Here is a 16986-nt window from a genome sequence, read left to right on the forward strand (position 1 = left end):
GGACAGTCTCAAGTGCCAGGGTTGGATTACATCTACTTGAGTTACTGGCCAAAGGGACCCCATAAAAACCCCCAAACATCTCAGGCTGTTGCCAAAGATATTGATTGCTCTCCACAAACTTATGATAAGGCCTTATAGATAAGGACAACCCTTACATAACTCATCGAACACAGAGAAATTGAGCTGGCGTCTAACTAGGGACTTTGCCCCACTGCCTAATGTGCACAGTACTAGAATGTACTGGGCATGTTACCAGAGGAGAAAGAAAATTATCAATCCAGCTACAAAACCTGTGATCTACATCAGTGACCTGCCTACAAGATCTGCTGGTATAATAGTAGAGCAAATGTGGGAGTAACATGTCACTCTGATTAGATTTAAGATCTATTCCATGAGACAGGACCCATGCATGACACTGTTAGGATGGCCAATAATCTGAGACTGGATAAACCACGGGCCTAGGAGAAAAGCAAATACGATTGTTTTGCTAAAGAAACATAGCAAGGGAATGACTCCTAATGACATTCTATACCCATAGATCAGTGTCTTGCTCATTCAACATCAGAGAATCTTTTTCTTACAGAAGATGGGAACTATCACACAGAGCCACAACATGGACAGTGAGAGATAGTGGAGCACTCAGTCCTAAATGGGATGACTTCATCAAATGCTCCGCTTAAGGCCCAGAGGCCTCTGTGAAAAGACAAGATGGAAAGATTGTAAAAACCAGATACGGTGGCATGAAGGAAGGAGAGTCCTCTAGAAACAGCAGGAGTCATGTGAATATGAATGAACAGAGACAATGCAGTCCCCACACGGCTATACAGGTTCAAGCCAGAGAGGACCCAAGTACTGAGAGGGGGAAAAAGAACATGACTCCTCATCCCCAACAAAGAAACTATCTGCAATTGGTATCTACTCGCAAAGGAAACAGTCTTCTCGTAGTGGTATATTAACCCACTTAAGGGTAGACAGCATTCTTAGCAGTAGAAGGCCAAGACTTTGGACTTATATATATTTTTTTGATATATTGGCCTTTTGCTTGTATTTTGGCTTCTAATTGTGTATGTGTGTGTGTGTGTGTGTGTATGTGTGTATGTGAGAGATAGAGAGACAGAGAGAGAGACAAAGGGAGAGAGGGAGGGAGGGAGGGAGGGAGGGAAAGAGAGAGTGAGTTTGTCAGAGGTGGTCTTTTGCTTGTAGTTTGGCTTCTAATTGTGTGTGTATGTGAGGGATGGAGAGACAGATTCTGATATTCTCGTTTGTTGGTAGGGAGGTGGGGAAGATCTGGGAGGAGTTGAGAGGAAGGAAAGCATGATCAGAATATACTGTAGAATGTTTTTTTCAATTGAAAAAAGACAAACAAAATAGACAACGAGGGCTTCCATGAGGGCAGTATTGTGTCATGTTGGCACATCAGGAACTGGCGCACACTGCAGAGAAGATGAACTTTGGTGTGAGCCTTGAGAAGAGGATTCGAATGAAACATCATGGCTACCACTGTGGGATGCATCAGAGTGGTAGTAAGATGGGAGACTGTAGCCGGGTGGTGATGGCACACGCCTGTAATCCCAGCACTCTAGGAGGCAGAGGCAGGCGGATTTCTGAGTTCAAGGCCAGCCTGGTCTACAGAGTGAGCTCCAGGACAGCCAGGGCTACACAGAGAAACCCTGTCTCGAAAAAACCGGGAAAAAAAAAAAGATGGGAGACTGTGACCTTGGTGGCGCCTGTGGAGGCCATTTGTGCCAGACAGGAGGGCCTAAACAAAGGGACTGTTCTGAAGCATTTGTAGAGTGGACAATCTTTGTACTAAACATGCCAGAACCGAGAGAGTTCAGGAGTGATTTTTCTATGACAGTTAATTCATGATTGATATGTTTGAGATCGCTGAGGTCATTGCACTAAAATGTGTCTTCTATCCCAATCACTGTGTTCTTGGAAGTAATTTATCTCAACTCTGGAAATTGTAAGGTCAAACAGACCATGCCTTAGGGATCGCTGGTAAAAACAGTTTCTATCATCTCTTCTCTCATTTTACTCTAAGAATTCAGGACAATATATATATATAAAATGTGTGTGTGTGTGTGTGTGTGTATGTGTGTGTGTGTTCATTGTAACTCATACCTATAAGAGACTGCCACACTACTATTGGAAAATTCATAGTAAGTAGAAGAGAGAATATTTGCACATTCTGTGTGAACAGGTGCCTGGTTATATCTCACTCACAAAGTGGATGAGACACAAGAGAAAAGCTTCCAGGTCCGTGGCCAAGATGGGCCACAGGCCTCCTGACTTTTGATGCCAGCTCCTTCTCTACCCCCTCTCCTTGACTTGGCTTCCTTTGCCATTGGCCCACTGAGTGATGATTCAGCTTTCCCATCAGAGCCATATATTTTATTCAAAACAGTTTCCTCCAGTCATGTTAGCATAGAGTAGGTTTTATCAAATCCCTAAGAAGGAAAATGCTGAGAGGCTTATCCAGGCAGTACCAAGAAGAACATGCCTCCCCAACTTCTGGTCCATGAACAACTGCTCTGAGCTCTGGCCTTCAGTTCCCTAATCCATCAGATGGTTTTTCTCATTGCTTTCTCTGTTAGAAGACTTCTTCCACTTGAATATATTTAGGACATTTTATTGAAATCAGTGAGGGCACAATGGGACTACCATAATGTGAGGGTCTTCAGTGTTCTAGGGGCAAAGACCCGGCAGCATAATCCAAATTAGAAATAGAATTAATTCAAATTCCTAGCACAGGTTGTTACGGGGAGATGGTACTTCTGCTTTTCCACCCAACTGAGGGCATATATATTTTGGTGTTATTTGAGGCTTCCATGGCACAATGACTATATTTATTGCTTTTTTCTACAAGAAAATCTTTTAATGGGTATTCATCTTTTTCTTTGGAATAAAAGGGTAAGCTTATCAATAATATTTAAAAAAATAGACAAGCTTAAAAAGCAAAGTATTCAACACCCATAATCTACTACTCTGAGATAATTACTGTTAGCACTTTGATATCTGTCTATCTTAGTAATTTCATATGTGCATGTTTCCTTGGTATTTTGATAGATGATAGATAGGTAGATAGGTAGATAGGTAGGTAGATAGATAGATAGATAGATAGATAGATAGATAGGCAGGCAGATAGGCAAATACATTGTGGTGTGCATGGGGCTAGAGGGGAGTAGGCAGGCATTTGTGTGTGCACTGACTGAGCAGTATGAGATATTAGGAGAAAGTGATAGAAGATATTTAAATACAACTCCACAAGATAGAGGAAAGTGCTAGGGAGAAAAAGCTACCTTAAGACTAACCTGGTACAAGTCAGGTAGAGAAGGAAATCCCAGGAAAGCCAGCATCTTTATTATAGCACATGGCACAGGGGAGTTTGAGATGACCACCACCATCTCACTTAACCATGCTATAATTCTATCAAAATAATCATAAGTGGGGCCCCTGACAGAGCATTTGGGAGAGAACATTAGCCGTGCTATATCTTTATAGGAAGATCTGGCATTCCACAATGCACAGAAATACTGGGAGACTTCTCTAGGTTATCTCTGAACGGAAATTTATCGAAGAACTAGAATTTAACTACTTTTTTTTTATTTTTAATTTTTACAAATTCGACTTTCTCAAACCAGTACAAGATGTCAGGGGTACAGGGAACTCACAGATGGTAGATAAGTTTAGTTCAATCAAACATCAAAATGAACATTTTGCATATGCTAATTGGACCAGTGAAAGCGAATATATGAAATTTGTAAATAGTTTTAACAAACCTTCTAGCTTTATAAGAAACCAAACCAAACACCACCCCCCCACCTCCTCTTCCATCCAGAAGCCCAAAGAATGAGTATACACACATACACACTCCCCTTAGATTTGCCAATCACCCTCCCAGGGGCAAGATTCCACATTAGCCCCAAGCCCATATTCCAGGAAAGCCTTGGGCCCTGAATCAAATTGTGTAGCTGATCACCTCACCTAGGGATATACCAAGGCTCCCCTGCTTTTTGCCAAACATTAGCATAGGAGGTCTAAGTCAGAGGGGGAAAAGCATTTTATAAGACACTTCCACGTAATGCCAAGTGACCTGGGAGAATGTCCTTCCCTGGAAGTGTTTTGTACAGTGAAGGAACCCCTGCCGCTGTGGCGGCTGGAAATGGCTAGCTCAGAAACTGCAACCCAACCGAACCCAACTGCACTGTCTTGCCTGTAAATCATTCAAGCTGCTCCTGAGGTAACGTTCCAGCTTTAACGGAAGACCTTCAGAGGCCGTACCATCTTGGGAAACAGCTGACCTCGCTTACTGCCACGTTAACCCTCGGGAGCAATTTTTTCCCTCTTCCCTGACTGCGGGTGAATATTAAGCAGAAAGCTCTGCCTTTGTGTATTTATTATCTGGGCGTAGTGAGAGGAAAGGATGCTTTCATTAGCAGCTGTGGGAGGGAGGCAGAAGCTAAGTCTATGGTTTTTTTTTCTGCACCCCGACTTTCCTGTCTGATTCACTCTGTCCTTCATAATAGACAACACTTTACGGTGCTCACCTCAGGAACCACCCTTTGAGGACTTAAATCTTTTTTCATTTCTGAAAATATTCCTCTTAAAAGAGTCATTTGCATGGGGTGGAGAAGCAAGACCCTATCTTGATTTTAGTTTCACCCGGGGAAGCTAAAGGTAACCGGATAGGTTGAACCTAGAACCTTTTAGAGGGGAAAGGTACCAGGATAAAAATTGGAACTAAATGTATCAGGTTCCCAAGGTAAGGAAAAGAAATAGCAATCTTTAAAACACAAATGAAAAATATTAGGAGACAGGGACAGAAATGCTTGAAACAAACATGAATCTTTATCCTATGGGCCACTCCAGAACAGACTTTGCTGGAAGTATACCTAAAGACCAAACTGACCAGGCTGTCTGGAGAGAGGGGGGTGGGGCTGGGGGTGGGGCTGGGCGCCTCTATTTCTTTCTTCTCTGCCACTTTTTCTCAAATTGGAACAGGGGCCGGCAGGCAGCTGCCTCTTCCTGGCTTTTGCAGGGCCTTTAGGCTGGTGGGCTGTGAGAGGTTCCTGTCCCATCGCCTTTCCTTCCCACTCTTTCTCTGAGCTTACCTTAGCAGCACACTGTTGATACAGAGAATTCATCACCTGATTTGACAGCCCAAGCGAGCCTGGCACTAAGAAACTCTCATTTGCAACCCAGAAATACGCTGAGGTGCCACAAACTGGCTGATGTCAGCACCAAGTTGAGCTAGATCTGCATACGGGCCAGATGCCATTATCAGGGAGGCCTTCAGCATGGATGACGAGGTGTACGTGCCTCAGGCCCTCAATCAGTCAGGCTGGTGGGTCACCGAGGAAGCAAGACAAAGAACATCGATGTATCCTGTCTTCTCCTCTGAGCACGTGTGGGTTAAACACACCTACACCTACACACACACACACACACACACCCCTCCTCCATATCCCAGACACATCAGTTCACACAGAAGCTACACCTTAGACCCACGGTCCTATTCTCTCTTGTTCCCTCCTTCCCTTTCTTCTTTGCCTCTTCTACTATTTTTTCTTCTTCCTCCCCCTCCTCTCAAATGTGGACAGCGTCCCACTATGTAGTCCAGGCTGTCTTCGAAATTGTGATCCTCCAGTCTCTGGTTCTCAAGTGTTGGTGTTATAGGTATGTGCCACTATGTCGGCATGACCTCATTTGCTGTTTTTCTATCAAGCTAGAAGAACTGTTTTCCTAATGTGCTTTCCCAAGATAACCTTTCCAGTGTTTACCAAGAGAGGCTTCGGAATGTCAAAATGTGGTACAAATGTGATTGGAAAGTCCCCCAGGGGTCATCCTCTAGTTAAAAATTTCCCAGGAAAATTTACAATGGGAAACAGATCTGGGCTTAGCCTGGCACTCCTCCAAGCTTATCTCTAGCTGACCCAAAGGGATTTCTCGAAAATGTAATTTTGATCATATCACTGCCCAGGGTAAACCTTTCGAGACTTTCCATTGGCTTCAAGATGAGGGTCACTGTTCTCGTCGAGTCTATAGCATCTTTGATTGTGTTTATTCCCAAGCCAGCACTCTCACTTACTACTTCAACTGTCTCTGGCTACGTAGGGATTCCCATAACAGCGCAGCTCCGCTTTTTTCTCCTTGAATACCGTGCTCTCAAGCATCCAGTGAGGTCCACTTATGCAGAAGCTCTTTGCAAGGCTGAATTTAATTACCCTTGCAACTTGGTTCCTTGGCAATGTCCATTTTTGCACCAGGCTCCTCAAGGCTCTGTATACGCCCAGTCACCCCACCTATACTACCACATCACATGTGTTCTTTCATAAGACCCGAAGTCCAGGAGCAAGGCTGTGCAATGTCTCTGACTCCAAAGGGCCTACCACAGTGTCTGACACATCACAAATTTTGAAGATATATTCTGAAGGGAACACGAACTAGACATGTGGGGGATTCCATAGCATCCATTCCCCATCAAGGGAAAATACAGGAAGATCGGGTTTCTGAGCTTCACAGTTCAGTCTGAGTAAATGGAAGCAGGGAAGTACATTTAAAATTTATACAAAATACCAAGCAGAAGTTGGTCTAGTGTCTGAGTAAACTCTGAATGCAGGCTTTAACCTTTCCCTTACTTACTAAATTGCCACCAGGGAGACAGCTTATTCCAGTTTGCTATGATTAACATTTACATGCTAGTACTTTGTTTCCAGGGAGAACAGTTGAGAAGTATATCGTACAGGGCCTCACATACCATCTCAAGGAGTGACAGTGCCCAGAAAGGGTCAAGGAGATGGTACATTTCTTACCTGGAAACCAGACAGTTTCTAGGTCACCACTTTGAGTATTGTGAAAACTCTAAAATGTGTAGACACAGCCCCTAATGGTCCCCCACTGGGGCATGCTTCCCTGTCTTTTCTCTTTCCAGGGATGAGACTCCCATGCAGTTTCCATCGTAGGATATGGGCATGAAGGTGCATGTCTAATATAGAATGCCCTTATACACACCAAATACAGATTTTTGAAAACACAAATCCTGTTTTGTTACTGCTGTCGTCTGGTAATATTTTTATTGGTTAAGTGAGGTGGCCTCTTTTGGGAATTTCTTGCAGACATACATGTCTCCGCAGCAGTTGTATTAACTACCTTAGCCCGATCTTGCATCTGAGAACCCTTATACAGGAACTCCCTTATACAGAAACTCCCCTATTACACAGAAACTCCCTTGTGGATGAGAAAATCTCTTCCTTGCTGCTTTGGATCTGCTGAGTGTCCCAGAGTTCCTTAAAGATTAGACACTCACTTGATCTTAGAATTGTGTCTCACTCTGCAACCTGAGCTCACCTAGAGCTACCTTCCCTCACATGTCCCTGAAACCAGTCATCTGCCTGGGTCTTCTCATAATATTGGTTCTAGGATTCCTGTTTAAAGAACCCTTTTGGCAGCCAAGGCTTCCTTTCTGATTGCTAACTAGCCCTAGGTGAGACTGGGAATGTCTGATACACTACCATAACTCAGGGGCCCTATGATCTTGCTGGGCAGGTCTTTCAGAAAGGCAGACAGTGCAGTCAACATTACTGGGAAATCATATTCTTGCTATAACAACCTCGGCAGTTTAAGATGTTGCAATATAGTAGCAGATCCTCTGTAGCCAAAGTGAGATGTCTTATTACCCTAAAGAGAAGTTCAGTGGGAACTTCTTTTGTCTTTGCCTGCCCAGGTCTCCTGGGCTATCTCCCTGTAGGCTTCTTCAAGATACACCATCATGCATTCCTCTAGATTTGACCCCACTGACCTTCTGCTCTGGACTTGAACGGAGCCCAGCTTTTCAGATCTCCATGGGAACAATTTCTCTTTTCTATTCTTTATTTTTAGTTCTATCTTGTGCCATTTACTAGGGATACAGTGGTAGATATAAAAATGAAGAAGAAAAAAATCTAATTTCTAGTATCAAGGATTTTATGGTTTTGTGGAAAATAGAGATTTGTTAGTCATCATGTATATATATACATACATATATATATATATACATACATATATATGTTTGATGATTAACAAATGTCTAATATATATATATATATATATATATATATATATATATATATATTACCCTGATATCTATCTATCTATCTATCTATCCATCCATCCAGAGAGAGAGAGTCTAGATTGTCATGGACATTTCTGGAAAGTCAGTCTGAAGTTGAACACAAAGAAGTAAAAGAGTGGAGCAAAGAGGCTTCCAAACAGAAAGAGAACTCAGGCCAAAGGCTCCATGGAATCCAAAGGTGGCCGGGGGCGGGGGTTGGAAAGACTGTATAGGGCTGAGGATACAAAAAACTTGATCACTAGACTTGAAGAGCCCATGGAGGGCTTGCTTTGACATTTCTTCTTAGTGGGGTGGTGAATAATGAAAGAAGAAGCCATTTGGAAACAAGGAACCTGTCTACTGCAGTAAAGACCTGCACTGAATAAAGAACTGGTACTCTGAAAGCCTCACTAGTATCTTGACCCTAGGAAGATGGGGCCCTGGCTGCAAAGCTATGTGGGTCATTTGTTTACCCTAGACAACAAATACATATTGGCATTGACATAGAAATCAATGAGAACTCATTCTAACTCCTCAGGAGAGGACACTAAATTGACCAAACTTAGTCCCTATTATGGGAAACTATTCTGAGTGCTTCAGACAAGGGGAGCTGGGGCTAGGTGACAATGTTGGCATTCAGGGGTGATCTGCTTTGGTGTTCCCTAGTGACTTTTTTTTTTACATTCATCGATCATGAAGACCTGGAATTAATACTGCTACGTAAGGCACAGCAAACAGAGGCTGAAGCCAGTTGTAGTACTCTGTGGCTCGCGCGGCATGTGAGGCAGTGCACAGTTTTAGGTGTAGGATGGATTGCTTCCTCATCCCTATTAAATGTACAAGTAAAATTAGTATATGAGATGTTTCTATGCCCTATAGCTGCACAGGGGTCCAGAGTCTAACTACATAGTAAGCAGAAGGTTAAAACTTAAACGTTAGCTCTTATTTAACTTTTCAAAGATTATCCTGATCATTTGGCAGAGAAAAATAAGCTCAGCTTGATTCAGCCAAGTTGAGATGTCTTAGTGAAGAGAATTCTATTTATATCTGAATAAACATCCCCTATCCTCAGAAGTGCACACACACACACACACACACACACACACACACACTTTTGATATTTCCTCATGTTTAAGTGGCACAGGTTCAGAAATAACTCCTGACATTCAAAGAATCTTCCACCCACACACATATCAATACAGTACTCAAAAAGCATACACATTTTCTACATTTCCTGATGTTCGAGTGCCACTAAAATAGGTTTAGAAATTATTTATGACACAATAAGACCGCACAAACACACACACACACACACACACACACACACACACACACACACACACATGGCTATAATGGAAAACAATAGGTAGAGTATGTAAGACAAAGTTTACTGATAAAGCTAAATCTAGATAAGTCAAGCAAAACATAGTTTTTTAAAACTCTTGGGATAAATGATCCAATTGGCATATTGAAATGAATTCTTCATTTCATTTTCAGAACCTTTGATTTTGCTTGGCTTTGGCTGCCAATATGTCATTTACTCGGGGTACACACAGATATAATGTATACATTGCTGTGACGATGGCGGCTAAGCAGGGAACACACACAGCCTGGTTTGTGAATGTGCCCTGGCCCTGTAAATCTTGAGGCTATTTACTGTCAGGCAGGAAGCTAAACCTCTTACACTTTTCTGACCATCCAAGAGACAGCAATTACCCCAGATTATCAGACCAACAATGACATGCCGCGTAAAGAGAGACACTGAGCCAACTCCACATCCCAAAGACTGGCATATTCAAGTACACTTAGGACATTAATAGCAATTTACGTGCCATCACTGAGACAAAGCCACAAAGGCTTCGCTGGCAGCCTCTTATTTTGAAGCCTATTATTTGTGGGAGTTGCAGGCTATAATCACAACAGAAACTTTCAAAACCCTTATCTTCTGTGACGCACCAAATCTATTTCAGAGCCGTAATTGCTATGTCACTGGAGAGTCTGCTGCTTAATGCACTCAAATGCCATTTAGTGTTTGCAGGGTCATTACAGCTAACAGAGGGGTGGGGGTGGGATATAGTGGGAAGCCGAGAGGGAAGAAGCAGGCAGACAGTGTGGAGGGACATTAGGCGCTATTGTGCCCAATGCACTTATAGTTGATGTTGTTGTCGTTATAAGAAAATTCTGTTTACTGTTGAAATGAGAGCAAGGGCTTCAAATAATTTATGGACTCAACGATTTAAAGTTCGGGAGCTTTATTCTGTAGATAGTCCATAGATGCTAGCAGGTTACCTACTTGCATTCTGAGTTTCGCATCTAAGCATTGGATGGTCGAGCTTCTGAAATCACACACCCCCCTTTAGTTAATTACAGCAATTTTTGCAGTGGAAAATTTCCAGCTGTCCTGATGGATGAGGAATCTGCCTTGGCCTTTCTAGATACTGTACTATGGAAAGAAAAGGCAAACAGTCTGAGTTTGGGAGTCTAGAAAACTGTGCTGCTTACTGATGGTCAAAGAATACATATGGCGGCTGATCTAGAAACTGACATATGAAAAGTAGCAAGTCTCTCAAAGGAGAACTCCCTTGACCTAAGTCTAGCAAAGGTCATAATAAAAATAGGGACTTTAAACATATGTAACTTCTATTTCTTTAACTGGGTTATAAACTAGGCAAGGAGAGACTTAACTTATTTGACTTAGTCAAATAGGTATAAGGTATATTTTCAAAGAAACATCTTTGAAGATATTTAACCTATATTTAATAACCTATCTTTAGGTTCTGTTGGATAAGTTTTAGGTTCCATCTTACAATACTGAGTAGATTTTTTTAAAATAGGTCAGACATATTGAAAATATCAAGTTATCCCAGACTTCTGGGAGTCATGTATGCAAGCCAGCTTTTCATTCTCAAGATGCCAAAGAGATGGTAAAAGGTGTAGGGTCTCATTCCGAACCTGTCTCCTTCATTTGGAAACAGAACTTTGTCTTTGAAGTGTTAGCTAAGCTCAGAAATTAGTATCCTTATAGTATGAAAGTCCTTTGAAGTTAGTGAGGGAAAAAATGAATATTTCAAGAACACATAAGAGGCCAGTAAACACGAAAAAAATCCAACTTTACCACTAATACAAAAAAATACAAATTAAAGCAAACCACTCACAAAATCTGAAAAGCTGTTGGGCATTATTGTTGAAGGTGTGGGGGAAATTCTAGTTATAAACTGCTAGTACAAACTACAAGATAATAGAAATTTCCATAAGACAAGTTTACAATACATTATTACTTAGACATGTTCCTATCCTTTGATGTCACCATTTATTTCTAGAAATTTATCCAAGGAAACAACAGAAAACATGTGTTCCATTTTCTACACCAGGAAGTTTACTGCTGCATCATTAATAATACTAAAAAATTATGGACCTGCCCTATAACATGTTCCTACGCAACTGTTTAAAGTTATGTTTGAGAAGAATGTTTAATAATATGGAAAAGTATGCATAACATATTTTTGGGAAAATAAGTAGGCTACAAAATGACAGGTAACTCTTGTACACCCACATAAAAACATACAAAGTGCTGGAAGACCGAAGTGCTGAAAGAAAGTGGTAATTTTATTCTGGGTTATTTTTTTGTTTTCTCTAATTTTCGGCACTAACTATTCATTTGTAGTCGAAAAGAATAAAGACGAAAAAGAAAAAAAGTACATTCAAGATTTAAACAAAGCGTATAAAGGAAAATCTATACCCCCAGAAGATCTCTGGTGTGTGGCCAACTTTCAAAGCTTGGGGATGAGAAGAAACTGGTACAGATTGTGACCAACCTGGAAGAAGGCTGAGTGAATGGGGTTCTGGCTTCCAAGGAGAATGTTAGCAAGTCACTTCTGAGTTCTTTTAAAAACAAACACTTATCTATGAAAACTCAGACTGGTTTTTCTCCCTTCCCATGAAAACTAAGCTTAAACACAGATATCTACCAAGACAGAATGGTAGCCTGCTTAGAGAAGAGGCACCAGGACTCTTTTTATCTTTTCTGCCATTGTGCCCACCCAACCTGAAAACTGATTAGTGAGAGACCATAGGAGTATGTCTGCTGAACAAATGGGTGAAGGAATGAGTCCTGGATCAAATTAAAACCACAGTGATATCACCTCTTACACAGGGAAGATGGGGAAAGGGAAGTGGCCTGCAGAGATACAATTAGAGGTCAAAGATGACAAATCTAAAATAAATAGAAAAGATCAAAGGGGAAAAGGTCTTGCTCAGGTAGCTCTGGCAGGGAAACATTCTAGACTACACAAATGAATGTCTATGTAGGTTTCAGACAGGAAAAATTCCAGTCTCAACGATCTGATTCCAGGTGATCACTTCTACCAAAACCAAACCAAACCAAACCCAACCCAACCCAACCCAACCCTACAGTAACATCAACACTACCCCACATGGTAGCAACTTCATCTAGACCTGTGATTCTCAACCTGTGGGTTACAACTCCCTTGGGGGGTCCTCTATCATGAAATCCTGCTTATCAGATATTTACATTTAATTCATAACAGTAGTAAAATTACAATTATGAAGTAGAAACAAAAACTTTTATGGTTGGGGTCATTACAACATAAGGAAGTGCATTAAAGGTTAGCAGCATAGGAAGGTTGAGAACTATTCAACCTTCTGGCTTCATTTTAAATAAGCATTCCTTGAATGCTATTGAATGCTAAGAATCAGGCTTCAGCTGAAGTACTTTGTTTTGGACACAAGAAAAAAGGATCCTTTTCTTTTCTTTTTTTTTTTTTTCAGAAATCCATTGTCCAGAGAGAGGACAGGTACAGTTCAACAAAGGACTCCATCCCAACTTTAAGATGTCTTAGAGAACATCCGAGGAGCCTGAGCCAAGTTCTGAAGCTGAGCCCCACCTCAGGCTTGTCAACGGCCCCAAGGTCTGAGTAGTACTGGGAGTTTTCACTATGAAAGATTGCTTCTAGAAAAGGACCAACTTACTGAGGCCAGTAAGAGAATGAACATATTTAGCCCCAGATACTTCAGGAGAGGAAGAGAAAGATAATCCAGTGTAAGGTACCCATGAAAATTTAACAAAATATTAAATAATGGGAACTTGTCACCTGTAGCTCCATCTTACTAGCTTTCACGACTTCTCTTGTGAATTATTCCGATGCACATCGGTTTTGCTTACAATTTTTTAAGTGTTGGCATTTTAAAAGTACATGTGAATTAAGCAAGTGAAGGCAAATAAAGTGCCTCACAATCAGAAAGCAAGTTGGCGTTAGCAATTAATACAATTATAAGTGTCAATTTAGCCTGCTAACTTTCTATCATTATTGTTTTTTAATTGTCCTTTAATTTATTATTTTATGTGAATTTTTTATTTTTATTACTACTTGGTCTGTTGTTTTGAACCTCTGTGTCCTTGCTGATGGTGTCTATTTAACCAACCTCCTAGTTTCTTTGCTTTTATTGTTCCCCTTTAGTACTTGTGTATCGTAATTGTTCTTAACCCTCATTTTGCACTCCAAATACAGTTTTATCCCTCTCCTGCCAGTTTTGTCCCACTGTAACTTTACAAGTGAACAGTATATTTCTATTTCATACTTCTGTTTCTTACTGTCTCATGCTTTAAAAATTATTAACTCCTGCCATATCTTGCTCCCTACTTATCTTTCTTAATTTTATTCAAATGATATCATACTCATATTCCTTTGCATTTACTCTTTTTAACTTATTTTTAAGTGTTAAATGCACAAAGAGGAAGGAAACTTGATGAAGGTCCTGGGCCACCAAGGAGAGGGGGCTTTCATACCCTTTGTCTCCGAGAGATGCCTATCAAGTAACTGCTGTTCCAGTTTCTTCTCTGTGGACTTTCAGCTCCTAACACCACCGTTTAACACACACAAGCTATTAAAATGTTCACAGGCAAAAGCCACTCCCCCTCTTCCCTCCTTTTACTGCAGAGAGGATACCCAACTGAAGAGGGACTCAGTTCTTAGAGTCCTTTCCCATACCCTTTATGTTCTAAACTATGCACCACAAGGCAACTTAACAGATGCTCATAGTGCATGGATCTTGGCAACTCCCGACATTAAAGCAGTTTAAGGACTGTGACCACTGGGTCCACACCTGGCTCTGCCACTTACATGTTAGTCGATCTTGGATGAAATAATCATTCTGGCCTCAGTTAACATACTCTAGTAGGATCTTAATAAATATTATGAGCTAGTGCTCTTGGCATAATCGGTGGAGACACAGCTTAGCGCTAGAACTGTAAACACATAGTGAGGTAGTGAGGCATATCTGCTGTCCTTTTTCCTCATCCAGAAGATGCACAGAGCCTTCAAACTGTGGGAGGTCTTTCTAGAATGTCTGAGCAGATAAAGGAAGGACTAAATATTTCCTGTATCAGAACATCTTTCCCTGGCAGTGTCCCTTTGGCGGAAGCTCAGTAGAGGCCATGATTGCTTTCTTGATTAGGTAGATGTAAGTCTCATGTAAGTCCTAACTATGAGGGGAGATATTTTGTATGAGTTTGGGGAGGCAAGGAAGACAGCAGACTTGCAGCTCAAGGACACTGGATTAAAAGGGGGAAATGACAAAAGAAGGGAAGCTTTAATATCCTACACATGAGGGAGTCACCCTGACGTTTCTGTTTATACATATCTCAAAAGCTTTTTGTATGAAAAGGGCACTTTATAATTTCCTTTAAAAGGAAGCATACCAGATTAAAAAACACACAGGCCAATATAGAATAAACCACCTTACTTGACTTTAAATGGCTTTCCTAGTATTCCTTAGCTCCAAGACAGTATGGGGGTAAGGTCAGCTGGGGAAGGGGTAGGAACAGAACCCTAGACTGCTAGGAAAAGTCCAGACTGTTCTTAGCATACCTATGGGCTTTGCCCTTCTTCTTCTACCTGCCCTTTGGTTTGTCCTTATAAATTATGAGACAGGGCAGGTGTACGGAGATATAGCACAGAAACCAAGTGTACAGTACCCACCAAAATGCTGAGAATGTACACTCAAATTTGCACATTAAGTTGTAGAAAACTTGGCCTCAGAAGGGAAAGCAGTACATGTAAACACTGATGCTAGTCATCAATACATACAATAGCAATATTTACAAAAGGGAAAACATACTATTTTCTGCATCACAGCATGGAATGTTCCATGAACTGATGAAGGTTCAAAAAGCGCACATACATGTGCATGATGACACTGGTAAAATGGCAGAATCTAGCTAGTGAGCACAACCATTGCCCTGTACAAAAACATGTGTGCAAGTGCACCTGTGTGTGGGTTTGTGTGCACATGCATGGGACACAAGTGGAGGTCAAGACAATCTTGGGTGTCTTGGAGTTTTGGGCACTTACATGCTTTGTTGGAGACAGAATCAGTCCCTCACTAGTCTGGGCTTTTGCTACATAGGCTATATTTTTTTGGCCTGAGCACTTCCAGGGGTCAACCTGTCTCTGCCTACCACCTCACCTTGCCATCCCTAGGATTCTAGGAGTGCACAAATGTGCTGGGTTCTTACATGGCTTCTGGGGAATTGAACCAAGGTTCTCATGTTTGCAAGGATAACTGAGCTATCTCTCCAGCCCCTTGCACATTAAATTCTTCCTTTTGGGGGAGGGCATATTGCCAATGCTTAAAGAAAAATCTTGGAAAATGAAAGAATTTTGCAAAGAAACCAATATCAATTCCTTCTTTTAGGGAAGTCCTAATGTTAGGAAGGATTTAAAGACTCGATGTCCTTAAACTGACTTTCACAAGCTTAGAAGTTACAAGGGGCTCTAGTGAAATCTTAGACACCAATTTAATAGGTCTGGATGGGGACCAAAGTTCTTTACTGTTCACTGGTCTCCATGTGATACTGCTGAGGTGCCAGGCACACTTTGCACAGACTAACAGGGCAGGAAGGGGGCAGCAAGGCAGAGGCTGTGAGACAGGATTGCAAAGGTCACCAGAGGAAACTGAAATAGAGCCTGCACTTTATAGAAGCGTGGAATGGTTGAGTCGTAGCCAAAGGGTTCAACATGAACATGACCTGGGCAGGCTAGAAAAATTATAATTAAGGGAATTAAGTAGCTGAAAATTACTGCAAGTAGGGACTATAATAAATGTAGGTAACTATATTTATATTTAAAATCTTCCTCCATATTATTTCCTCACTTAAAGCATATTCTTATGCTAATGTGTATTAGCTTCCTATACATGGCTAATTTTAAATAAGGGTTCTCTTTATCTTAGAACAGCAAAAAAGCATTGTTTTCTGTATTTCTTAAGGGTGTTTATCCTTCTTTCATAGCATGGTCATGCCCCTCACACTATTGCATGACTTTGGGTATCTGTCAAATGATTGCCAGAGCACATAGGTCTCACTACCCATAATAGCAGTCAGTGCTTATATGTGGCTACTTTTTAATGAATTGAAATTAGGCAAAATTAAAAACCCGTTTTGTTTTGTTTTTAACACTTAGTAACATGCTAAGTACTACTAGTTAAGTGTTAACTTACCAAACAAGATTAAAATAGACTATTCTTACCAAGACAAAAATCCCATTGCTGTAGTCACTTGTAATAAATATAAAAAAATACACAGCAAAGGCCAATCATATTTATAAGCAATTCAAATATTTTAGATGGTTGAACTACATATATAAATGCCTCTTTTGACATCTAGTTCTAAGATGCCTTTAAGATAATGTATCATATTGATTGCATTAGGTGGTATAGCTCTCTGTCCAAGAACCAGATGACTAAGGCAGATAATTTCCACCCCTTTTAGCTTCTGGTAATGTTATGGATTGTCAGAGTTATGTCCTATTAATGTTTCTATTACTAATATGGAATATTAGAAGGTTCTTAATAAATATTTGTTGAATGAATCATTT

The 16986-nt window shown here is 41.0% G+C and overlaps 1 protein-coding gene across 4 annotated transcripts in view; it reads right to left on the minus strand.

Moving 5' to 3' along the window:
• Positions 1 to 16986, minus strand: part of Pbx1 (PBX homeobox 1) — a 321114-nt gene that overhangs the window by 43605 nt on the left and 260523 nt on the right. The gene's annotated exons all lie outside the window — the stretch shown is intronic.

Source organism: Apodemus sylvaticus, chromosome 12 (genome assembly GCF_947179515.1).
Source record: "Apodemus sylvaticus chromosome 12, mApoSyl1.1, whole genome shotgun sequence".
Taxonomy (NCBI): domain Eukaryota; kingdom Metazoa; phylum Chordata; class Mammalia; order Rodentia; family Muridae; genus Apodemus; species Apodemus sylvaticus.